The sequence below is a fragment of the Benincasa hispida genome, chromosome 4, assembly GCF_009727055.1.
Source record: "Benincasa hispida cultivar B227 chromosome 4, ASM972705v1, whole genome shotgun sequence".
Classification (NCBI taxonomy): Eukaryota; Viridiplantae; Streptophyta; class Magnoliopsida; order Cucurbitales; family Cucurbitaceae; genus Benincasa; species Benincasa hispida.
This window is the reverse complement of record NC_052352.1, coordinates 21,312,469-21,325,272: the sequence shown is the minus strand read 5'-3', so window position 1 is coordinate 21,325,272 and position 12,804 is coordinate 21,312,469. Positions and strand designations below refer to the sequence as shown.

The window sequence follows — 12,804 nt, the reverse complement described above, 5'->3', positions numbered from 1 at the left end:
CTTTCCATGAAACCAACCTTAAATTAATTTCTCCAATACAATCATGTTTACTAAATCCACTTATTCTTTCTTATTATTCTTTTTCTGTTTTTTTTCTGTTTTTTTTGGGTGAATAAGCATAGTTTTCTTTTGAGTGGACATAATTATTACATATTTTTTTAACACGAGCACAATTCATATGATATAAAACTTGTATTATCAATCTTTGGATTAGAGGTTTGATCTTCTTACTTCTCATATTGCAAAAAAAAAAAAAAAAAAAAAAAAAAAAAAAAAAATCCTATTTTTTTCCTGAACATCTTAGTGTATTTACATTTTTTAGGAAAAAAATAAGGTGCAATAGGCCTGCATCCATCTTTTGTCTAGCCCGACTAGTATCCAACAAAAACGTGTTATGTGACACTTTTATTTTTTAAAAAAGTATATATTTGTTTTTAAAAAAATCATGTGTGTGACGGAGAGGGGAGCATGAGACTAGGCTGCAACTATAGTTTCTCTTTTTAGTTTTAAAAATGTTAGATGAACGAATACTTTTATATTATTGATATTCTCAATTTACTACAAAATTTAATGCATGTTTTGTAAATGTTGATTTACCTATGTCATAACTAAAAGAAATTTTCTTATAATCGATTTACAACTAAAATTAATGCACGTTCTATAAATATTAATGCACCTATGTTGTACCTAAAATAAATGTCGATATACTTAATTTACCACTAAAATGCACGTGGGCGATGATGTAAATAAGAAAAACTTCCAAAAAAAAAAAGACATAAAATGATGTCATAATGGAAAAAGCAACAAATAGAATGGTTACCAACGAAATGAATGGTTCTACTTTAAAAGTTAATAGAATATATTGACAAAAAAAAAAAAGAATAATAATTCAACTAACATATAACGAGTGCATAAGTACATATTAAGTGATGAATTTAGTATGTCATTATTATAATTTGATATATATTATTGTATATTCCATATATTGGTTGAATGATATACGAAATAGAAAGTATATTAAATATATAATTTATATATTCATTAACAAGAGTAAAATTAGAATAATTAAAAAAGGAAAAATATGACTAAAGAATTTGTGCCATATTTACAAATTTAAAAATTTAAGACTCTGTTTGGTAACCATTTGATTTTTGTTTTTATTTTTGAAAATTAAGTCTATTTCATATACATTTCTTACGATGATTTGCATTTCTATTAATTACAATGGTTAAATTCTTAGCTAAATTCCAAAAACAAAAAAAACTTTTTGAAAGCTACATTTTTTTAGTTCTCAAAATTTAGCTTGGTTTTTTTTAACAAAATAGATAACAAATGAAGAAATTTGGAGGTGAAAATAGTGTTTATAAGCTTAATTTAAAAAAATAAATAAAAAATAAAAAGATTACCAAATAATACCTAAATATTGTGATTTTCTTGTCATCCTTATAATTTCCTTTTCTCTTTTATTTTATTATTATTATTTTGATGCATTATAATAGACAATTCCGTCAAAAAAAAAAAAAAAAAGTCTTAAGATAACATTTTTTAATGTCAAATAATTATTAGACATAATGAAGGAATCATTGTCGTATATATTATATAAAATATTTCTTGGATTGTAAAATTGACCAAATTTTGTAACTTCTTTAATCATTCATGGCTTTCTATGTATAAGATGTGAGATTAATCTTTATTTATAAAAAAATAGCATAGTTTAATCATAATTAGAAGTAATTGATATATACAATATTTCTTTTAAAAGGTCGGTTCAAATCCATCATACTCTCATTTATGATTAAAAAGAAACCTTGGGTTTACAAACTTTATTCATTATTTATTATAGGAAGGTTAATGATTTTATGATGTTCAAATACATTATATTAGAAGTGTACATGTTAAACATGTCCATATTGAAAATACATACATTTTTACATGATCCATTTTTATGGCGCGATTTGTCTAACTTGAAATGATTATTAGGATAAAAAATATATATTGAACTATACTATCAATGGTCATTTTAGTAAAGAATATGTATTTTTTCTAAATTTACATGTCATAATTACCCTTTTATTGTTTAACTACTAATAAAGTTTTGTTTGAATTTCATTTTCTTTATTCTTATGTTTACTTTTAGTTTTCAAAGGCTATATGTATATATTGCAAAAGAAGAGGATTTTACAGTGAGATAAAAGCAAGACATATATAATTAGAAAACTAGAAACAAACAATATTACCTTAAGTTTAAATTTGTCTTCTCCTATTGTCTTAAGTTTTTTAATCAATCGATGATTTAAGATAGTATCGAAATAGGTAGTCTAGAGAAATCTTGCGTTCAAACCTCTGTAATGTTATTTCTTCATAAATAATATCGATGTCCACTTATTAGATCTACTTCATATTTCAAGCCATAAATAAGGAGAATATATATATATATATATATATATAATCTAGTTAATCTCAAGCAAACTTACTAAAATCAAATTAGCAAGTGATATTTCAAAATGAGTATAGGAAAATAAAAAAGTTTAGAAAAGTCCAAGAATAACATTTACATTTTATCATATAATATATATAATATTGTTTTAATAGTATCTAAGAAAATATTTTATAGATGAATATGTTGCCCATCTCAATTTAAATGGGTTTCCATATCTTAAAAGTTTCTTAAACAAATATAGGGGCTCAAATATATAATTTAGTTAATTGCCTTGATTTCTATATATTAAAAGTATTGTGCTTTTTTATAATTAAATCTAAATGAGAAAAGGGACAAACATCCTTATTAAAATAAAAGTTACTCTTGCTATTACTAGTTTTTGCTATTATTATATGATTGAATCTATCTGAGATTTAATTAAAAGAAGATTCTTAAAGTGGTGTTTTTTATAATAGGGAAATTCTAAAAGAGGTTCAAACTATGATTATTGCTCCTAAATTTAGAAACTCTCCCTAACTTTCAAAATATATACTATTAATAAATTGTGTTTTAAATTAGATTAAGGGAGTTCATTTGAAGTTAAAATCACTATGAATTAAAAATTTTAAAAGCTAGATAGCTCATGATATATTTAATAATTTTATATAACATATTATCTTTATATCTCCTCCGCAACATCAACTAAGTGTCTAATAGTATTAATGCAAGCAAAAATGATATTCTTTAAAGTGATAAAATAATATTGTCGAAATTTGAACATAGTACTTTTCGATTAACTATTACTTTACTATGTCAAATATAACATCTACATTTTAATTTTGTGTCGAAAATATTTATGCACTTTATAAAATGACTCATAAGCCAGAATCTATTAGTTTTTTCATTTAACAATTTTCTAAAATTATTTATCAAACTTACTATCAAAGAATAGTTATTTTCAAAATTATTATTACCATATAATAGTTTTATTTTCGCAAGTTAAGGTCGTATGTTCCATAGATAACTTTATTTAATCATGACAATATCTTGTCTTCGAGAGATGATATTAAATGACATGGTAAGAGGATAACTTCCAATTAATAAAAAATTATATTCATTAAGAAAATATCAAGTAAATATATCCGACTCACATAATTAATTAAAGTATTGTCTTCTCAATTTTTTTTTTTTTAATATTACATGACGAACCGAATAACGAAAATTTAAACTTCCAATCTTAAAATGGAGTAAATAAAAATGTTTTACTCACGGAGGTATGATCAAATTTGCAATTGGAGTATCGTTAAAAAATGGTTGGTTCCCAAATAATTGATATTGAAAGAATATAAATTAATGGCACATTAAAATTTAAATTAAAAAAAAAAAAAAGGAATGGAACAATTTATGATAAAAGATTTTTTTTTAAAAAAGGTTTTTCTAATACATGCATTAGAGTTTTTGGTGGGAGGAATGTCGGGATCGAAATAAGGGTTTTGTGATCCAAAAACATTTCAACTCTGATTTTTTTTTTTTTTTAATATAGAATATTTTAAATGACATTTTAATAAAATATACTTTATATTCCTATATTTGAAAACAAAGTTGAGTACTTTTTATTCATTTTCCAACAATGATCATAGAATGATAGAAGTTTCTGCAAAGAATAATAGGTAGATATGTTTAACTTAAAAGGTCATTTTTGTAAAGAACTTTCCCCCCTTAATAATATATAATTGCAAGTGTGGAATTTTTGTCACTACAAGAAATTGATTATTTAGTGACATATTTTTAGTGACATTTGCAATTTTTGTCACTAAAAGCCTATTATAGCGATGCATGTAAAAATGTCACAAAAAGTTCATTATTAGCAACACATCTTTAATTAATGTCACTAAAAGAATTAGCAACATAACTACCAATGCCATTAAATATTGAATATTTTTAGCAACATAGAAAGGTATCTCTAAATATATATAATTTTATAAAAAAATAAAAATTGCAGGTTTTTTCCTCACTCTTCTTCCCCCCAATTATTTCCCCTCTTCCATTTTCCCTCCTACCATTTTTTATCCACTCACCCTTTCCCTCCCTAACTCTCCATTTCCTCACTCTTTCACTCAACTCTATTGTTGGACAGTCGTTGCACCTGAATGGCCGACTACTGTATTCGAACATAGGAATGTGACTACTACTGCACCTGAACGGACGGATGACGATGACCCTCTTTGACGCGAACGGATAGCGACTATTACTACACTTGTTTAGACGAGTTGCTGCACTCAATTTGGACAGAACGCAAGAATGGTTTGCCTAGAATCCATTCATTTTCAGGTATTTTTATGTGAAGTTTCTATCAATTAGTACACATTTAACCCCAATTTCAAAACTCACACAGCTTTTCGACAATTTTCACCTTCGGCAAATCACAAGATATTTATTTTCAAAGAGTCCACTCATTTTTAAGTGATTTTTTTGGATAAAATTTCTATTGATTGGTATATATTTTATTAGTATCTATAGCCTATCAATTTTTCATCCATTTTTAAATAACGTAAATTAGGAACTTAACAAGTTAACTTCTAAATTCAAGAAAGTTTACTTTCTTAGATTTATGCCTTTTAATTTCTTTATTTATTAATAAATACTTCTTGTATATAGAAGAAAGATGATGAAGAATTTAGAATATTTGTACCAAATCCCTAAAAAAATGGAGTTAAGTTCAAGAATTTAGGGGATATTTTTGATAAAAAGTGTTGGATTAGACTAGTATATGCAAACTTGGTATAACTAAATTGTTATGACTATCCTGTAGTAGTAGTTTTTGCTATGTTATTACTCAAGGATTTTTCATCGTTTCAGTTCTTGATATAAATGGTTGAAAGTATTGAACTTGTAATATCTAGAACCTTCCATAATTTGTTTTTTTTTTTTTGACAATATGTACGTGGCAAAGTATAGAATGGTTTGGTGTTTGTTTTAGAATATGGTTGTACTTTTGATTAGTCATTACTTAAGGTTTTGTTATGTTTGAGTTAGTTTGATAGGTTTTGTTCCATTCTTTATTCTCACGTGCTTATATATTTCACTTCTTTATTTGTCATATTTGATGTCTCAATGGTCTTCAGAACAAGATTTAAAGTTGAATTTTGACGGAGATGGAAAGAGTTTTGGGGTTGGTATTTTATACTTTTGTTTCAAAATGATGTTAGCTTCAATGACATTTGTTGAACTTTTGTTATGCAAACTTGTGATAGCTAGTGCCAGTACTAATTTTGTTCCTTTTGGTTGAAGTAACTTGACAATTATAACTTAGGTTGATATTACTTGAACTCATTAGAAAATTAACGAAGTTTGTTGATATAACTTGTCATGTTAACTTGTGGCCATGTTGATATTATTTCATTTTATTTCAATGATAGTATTGGAAATGTGTATCTTCACTTGTAACTTTTAGTTTAAATGTAAATTGATTAGTTGATTCATAATTTGTTCAAATGATTATTATATTTTAAAATTTTATAACATATATTTATTTATTAAATTGAAAATTATTTTTCAATTACTAAAATACTTTTATCAATGTTTTCTATAATACTAGTAAATCTAATTTTTAAAAATAACTTCTATAATGAAACAAAATATTAATTTTACCGATGCTTAAATATGTTGCAAAAAGGTACTTGTAAAGACCACAAATAAACATTTAACAATAGTTTTATATGTTGCTAAAACTTAACTTTTAATGGTACATTTTTTACATCACTGTATGACAAATAATATGCAGTTAAAAGTGTGCATTTAGTGATGCGTACGTGTCAGTAAAAGTAGCCCTTTAACAGTGTGCTATAAATGCGTCGCTAAATCCTTTAGCTACATAGATACAACAACATTCTTAACGACGTGTACCTTTAGTGGCGCGTTTGGAGCTTTAACAACGCGTTTTATTCGTTAGTAAAAGTAGATTTTCTTGTAGTGTCACTTGCTTAAGCCTATTGGTGATTTAAAGATGGTATCAGAGCCAATGGCAGATCCAGGATTTTATCTAGGGGTTACAAGTACATACAAATTTCATTTTAGATATATCGATGTAATATGCAAGTCATATAATATCGTCAAAGCGAACATAACTAAACTGACGAACAATGATATATCCAAAATTTCATGTTAGAGGGCACGACTTTACATAAAGTTAGAATTTTAGTCCATCACGACTTTACATAAAGTTAGAATTTTAGTCCATTAACTTCTAATTTGGTGTCATATATAGTTCTTGAACTTTAAAAAATATATACTAGATCACTGAAATCTCGATTTGTGTGGTTTATACGTAGTATAAAAAATAATTAACCCTACCTTCACCCTTAAGCTTGTGAGTCAATCGGTAATTTAAGAGTTTTACTTATTGTTATTTTTTTAAAAAAAAAAAAAAAATCCTTAGGTTTAGAGTGTTCAATAAATTAATTAAAAAAATACTACGATTTAATAAAATGTGTTAATTTTCTAAACTTAATTTTAAAAATTAGAAAGAAAAAACGGAGATCAGTATCAACCGGTAATAAAAAGAAAAAAACCGTGTCAAAATAACGTGAAAGTAATAGGAAGCTAAGTTTGTTTGTATCATATATTAAATCCAACCTCACAAAAAAAAAAACAAATAAATAAATCCAAGAAACATGTTGGCATAGCTTTAATTTTTTGAAATGGAAAAAAAATATATTAATTCATGTTGTAAAGAGTTTTCAATCCCAATGAGAAACCAAAATTTGTGAAAAGTATGTTTTTGTGAATTGTCAATAACTATTTATTCGTATTCATCTCCTATTATGGTCCCGTACGATGTCGTTTTATATATCTTATGACATTAAAATTGCATGTGAAAAATGTAATATTTTTATTTATTTATTTATTTTAATATTTTTTGGGACAAGCTTAGGGAAATTGATTTTGACATTAAGTTTTGATTTTTGGATGGAGAGAATATTGGGTGTGGCCAACCAAATCTTGCAAAATCGTGGTTTCACTATATATCGTTTTCGTCAGTTTTTTTTCCCTACATTTAATTATTGTGCTTAATTATAGATAAATTAAATCATTATTATAAATAGAATTTATTTTAAAGGGTAAAATTATTGAAAATATTTATAAAAAATAGTAAAATATCATAGCTAGACAACGAAATTTTGTTATATTTATAAATATTTTTATTCATTTTCATATATTTAAAAACAATCCTTATATCAATAGGTTATTAAATTTTTAATATGACAATCAACTTCACTTTTGTGTTTATTATGCGATCTTGACATATTTGAGTTTTTATAAAATTAATTGATCTATTATATATAATTTTAAATTTTATATCTATTGAGACGATGAATTTTCAATTTTGTGTCTTGTAAATTTGTTAATTTTTAAAAAATATTAATAATTTAAAGAAATAATTGACACAAAATTAAATGTTTAAGAACTTATTAAACACGGTTAAAACTTCAAAAACCTAATACACACAGAATTGAAAGTTCAAGAATTTATTAGATACCTTTAAAAATTGAAGGATCCATAAGTGAATTAAACTTTTATAATTTAATCTTTGGAGGGAAACAAATCAATTTATACCCCAAATTTTGATGATATCAATTTAAACTATAAATTGATCATTATAACAATTTAAACTCTAAGGTGTCTTAAATGAATCAATTTCAATAATTTTTTTTGTTTGTGATTATTTACTATTTTAATCTCATTTCATTTAAAATCAACTCAAAATCATCATTATGAAATTAATATTCACCCAAAATCCAGTCAAAGTAGCAATAAAATTTGTCACATATTTTTCTAAAAAAGAGAAGTAGAGAAAGAGTAGGCATAGACAATTTGAAAAACACCACTCGTTTTGACCCAAAACAAAAAACAAAAAAAACTTATACATGTGGAAATTTTGCATTATGATCTCTAAAAAGAATTCTTCACGAAAACTTTAAATTGATACCACTAAAAATGTTTAGAATTTTTAATAACTCTATTATTAGTTTAAATTTTCAAATAATACGGCGTAAAAGTTTAGGCATATAAGTTAAAATATTTCGCGAAGATAATAGCGGATACAAATGTAATTTCAATTGGGTCAAATAATTTACAATTCTTACCTATATTTACATTTTAGTTAATTAAAAGCTAAAAAAAATAGTTTTGCTGGTTGGTCAATATAAATGGACCTACTTCTAATTTAGCCTAAAAATTTTAGAATTATTGGAAAGATGAAGCTAAAATATGCCATATTCAATAGCTAGATAAGAAGCTGATTAAAAGAAAATTAGGGTAAATGGTAAAAAAAATACTCGAAGTATGGTGGTAATTGCAATTACACACTTAAACTTTTAATAGTAAAAATTGAGTTCTTAGACTTATACAAAAATTAAAATAATCTGTAAACTTATAATAGACGAGGTAGAAACAAGGTCCAGATGATGATGTATAACTGTAATTATATATATATATACCACCATATGTTTTTTTAAAAAAAAAATTATTTAAAATCATTGATGTACTCAAACAATAATAAAATTTGATATTTATTTTTACAAAAGTAAATGCAAATGAAAATTTTCTTTTAGAAAGTATTAGCAAAACATAGCATCAATCCCTGATTTTATTCAATACTTGTCTTTTGCTAATTAAATAATCAACTATTTATCTAAATAATAATGAAAATAATTATTACTATTATAAGAATGAATTATCAAACTTCCTTTTCCTAAAAAAGAAAAAAAAAATCTTACACTTTTATTATTCAATTATTTTAGCTATAGTTTTAAAAATATTAAGCTTCAAAATCATGAGATTTTGCAGCTCACCCCAACCATTTAATTTTTTATGGGGAGAATATATTGATTATAATAATGCATATGCATACTAAAATGTCAACCAATATGACCCATATTTTAGTTGAAATGAATATTTTAGCATTTGTGAGAGGAAAGATGGTATGAGATGCTTTGGACAAATACATATATGGTATATGTTAACACATATAATAGAGTATTTTAAAATGTAATTATATTTGAGATTTTCCATTTTTTGTTCTCTCTTAGCCTCAACTTGGCTATTAATAAGAGTAGATTAGGTATTATGTCACATGGCAACTTTGAAGATTTTTTTTTAATTAAAATATCTTTAGATAAATTAATCATTTATAATTTCATTTGGGTTTGCATTCATTTAATTGTAGACTTGAATGCCCCTCCTAATAAAGAAAACTTATTTGAGAAGGTTGCTACAATATGGTCATCAATTTTGTACTATTAGATATGGTTGGGATTGATGCCCTAAATCTCGTGGTTTTGTAGTTTGTAATTACATTGTACAAACACTTTATTTATCTAACAAAATAAGAGGTATTTTATTTGTTATTTAGTTGCATTAACCCACAAAACCAATAAATTAAGATCCAGGATATGACAATATCCAATTGGTTGGGAAATTTACTACATTTTTTTGTTGCTTGTGAGTTCGAAAGGAATTCGAAGAGTTCACGTTTCGAGAGGAACGTGAATTTTTTTTTGGTCTTCAAGGATATGTTATCTTTGGATCTCTTCTTCCTCTTTAATTTCTATACAAAAGCACGCTTATTAGATTATATATATATCGTTTCTGTCCTCTGTGTTTTCTACATGTTCTATAAAATTAGAATTGAGACACGATTATTTACGCAATAGGTACTTGTGTATCCTTTTAGATATGAGAGAGAAAAAATGACAAAAGTATTTTAAATTTATATCTATTGATTATTGGGATACGTAGATTTTTTTTATCTACATAATATAATGATTATGGTAATACGGTCACATTGTAGCCGTCTTTCTTATCAAATAATTTTTACTTGATAGGAGTAATCTAAAGTTTTGATTTTAACATAGTATGGAAATAACCTCATTTTAGAAAAGGAGAAAAAAAGACATCATTTGAAATAGCTAATAATTATACTATATTCAAATGGATAAAACTTATGAAACAAGTACAATAATTTGTCAAACAAATGTCATGATTATGGTAATTGGTTCAAATATCCAAACATCCAAATACCAATTTATCCATGTTGGTAAATTCGCTAGCTTGTAAAAAGTAAATTCAAATCAAGAATCTTTATGTCCATATTTTACGAATCCAACATCGATTTAGAGAAGATGACATTTTCCATGATAAATGTGACATCTTATTAGTTATAAGAAATTTCATACTTATATGTTACTTTACATATTTTTAGAATTTTTTTATATTTATATTTTTTCAAAAAAATATTCACATATTTTATTAACATTTACATAAATTTGGGCATGTGCATTTTAAAATCACGATTCAATTTTGTAACTTATAAATATAAAGGTCAAAATAAGCATAATTTAACTAATATAATACTTGTACTTTCAATTTTGAAGTTGGAGGTTCAATTCTCTCGGTCCACATATTGCTGGAAAAAAAACTTGGGTTAAAAAATACTTTTGATCCCTAAACTTTCATAAAAGTAACAATTTAATCATTAAACTTTGGTTTGTAACGATTTAGTCTCTGTGCTTTCAACTTTGTAACAATTTAGTCCATGTACTTTCAACTTTGTAACAATTAAGTCCTTAGACTTTGGTATATAATGATTTAGTCCTTGGACTTTTAAATTCTTAACAATTTAGTCTCTAACATAAATAAATTTATCAAAATTAGACGTTACTTTTTATTATTTTATGATGTAGATTTTGTCTTTTATAAAAATTGAGTCTCTAATTAGTTTATCGGTTTACTTATGCAAGTAATCTCATTAAATCTTAATACTAATTTCTACAATAGCGACTAAATTGCTATAAATTTTAAAGTACAAAGACTTATAAATTGTTACATACAAAAGTTTAAGAACTAAATTAATAAAATTAAATATTCAGGGATTAAATCGTTACGATTAAATTGTTATTTTAATAAAAGTTGATGGATTAAAGTGATTTTTTTTTAAAAAAGAAAAACTTATAAATATATTGAGATTTAATTAGTTGATGTGTCATTCCAAATTAAATTTTGCATTTAAGAGTAAAAGAAATATTTAAACTAAAAACAAAATATTGGAACTTACAACTTTCAAGAGAGTTACTTTTAACTCGTTGAACCATATTGCATTAGATTTTGATTCCAATCAAGTCAAAGTGAAAAGAAATATGGAGTATATTCAATACTTGAAACATTATTTGATTTAGCTTTATTTAATTAATATCATTTAGATTATTAAACTAATGTTAAACAATAATGAGATCCACTACAAAAGAACATGATTAAAAAGTTAAGAAATTAACTTTGTTAATATTAATTAAATGATTGAAGATCAAAACTAGTTATTAGTGGAATTAATCATCATCAATTACTTAACCTTGTAGAAAAGAAACAAAAAAATTGCAACAACCCAAGTATGGAAGTGGAAGCCAATTTATATATACAGAGAGAGTTTTTAATTTTATATTTTTAGGAAAAATGGAAAAAAAAATTGGAGATTCATTGACCCTATTGAAACTATAATAATAATATATGTCTTTAAGACCGGACACGTGGCCGCTCATTTTTGTCCTCCAACTATCACATAATAATTATAACAATAATGAAAAAAAAAATATATATTTATATATAGTTCTTATAAATATAAACAAAAATGGTTCATTTAACATTACTGCCTACAAAATTTTTCTTATCATTATGAATCTTCAAGAACCTAATTATGAGAGAGAGAAAGTGAGAGAATCACACACATATATAAGTACATATAGACACTGTTGTTTTTACATATGATATTCTTTTTTTAATAAATAAAAAAAAACTAAAAATCCAAATTTAGGGTTGAATCACTCTCTTTTCATTTTTGAAGTGAACCTCAAGTACTATTTGGCCAAATGGGGAAATTAAAATCCCCAACCATAAATATCAGAATTCAATTAAAATTAAAATAAAAAAATATCTCATAACAAAAATATATTATCAATGTTAAGTTGAAATGGAAATTTATAGCATGATTTTAAATATAATATCAATTTGATATTATAATAATTAGAAAAAAGAAGGTAATTTAAATGTTTGTTCCAAATGTTAAATGGTAAATTTGAATAAAATAATTCACCGAAAAAGGATGATCAATGAAGACGCGTGGATGTTGCATTTCTAAATTTATATGGTTTATTTTAACTTTTTTAAGTAGCAAAATTTTCTATGGCGTATACTCTTGTACTAAAATACTTAAAACAATTCCTACACTGTGGGAACCATTCAATTTTATTTATATGATCCCAGATATTCAATTCTAGCCTTTGCGATTAAAAAAAACTCTAAATTTAGCTTATATTGTTAATTTAATATTGATT

At 24.7% G+C, this 12,804-nt stretch overlaps 1 long non-coding RNA gene across 1 annotated transcript; it reads left to right on the top strand.

The window, feature by feature from the left end:
• Positions 1-4,457: 4,457 nt before the first annotated feature.
• On the top strand, positions 4,458-5,777 carry LOC120076653. The gene is made up of 2 exons (XR_005481595.1): positions 4,458-4,750; positions 5,545-5,777. It is a non-coding gene; the product is annotated as an uncharacterized LOC120076653 (long non-coding RNA).
• Positions 5,778-12,804: the final 7,027 nt, after the last annotated feature.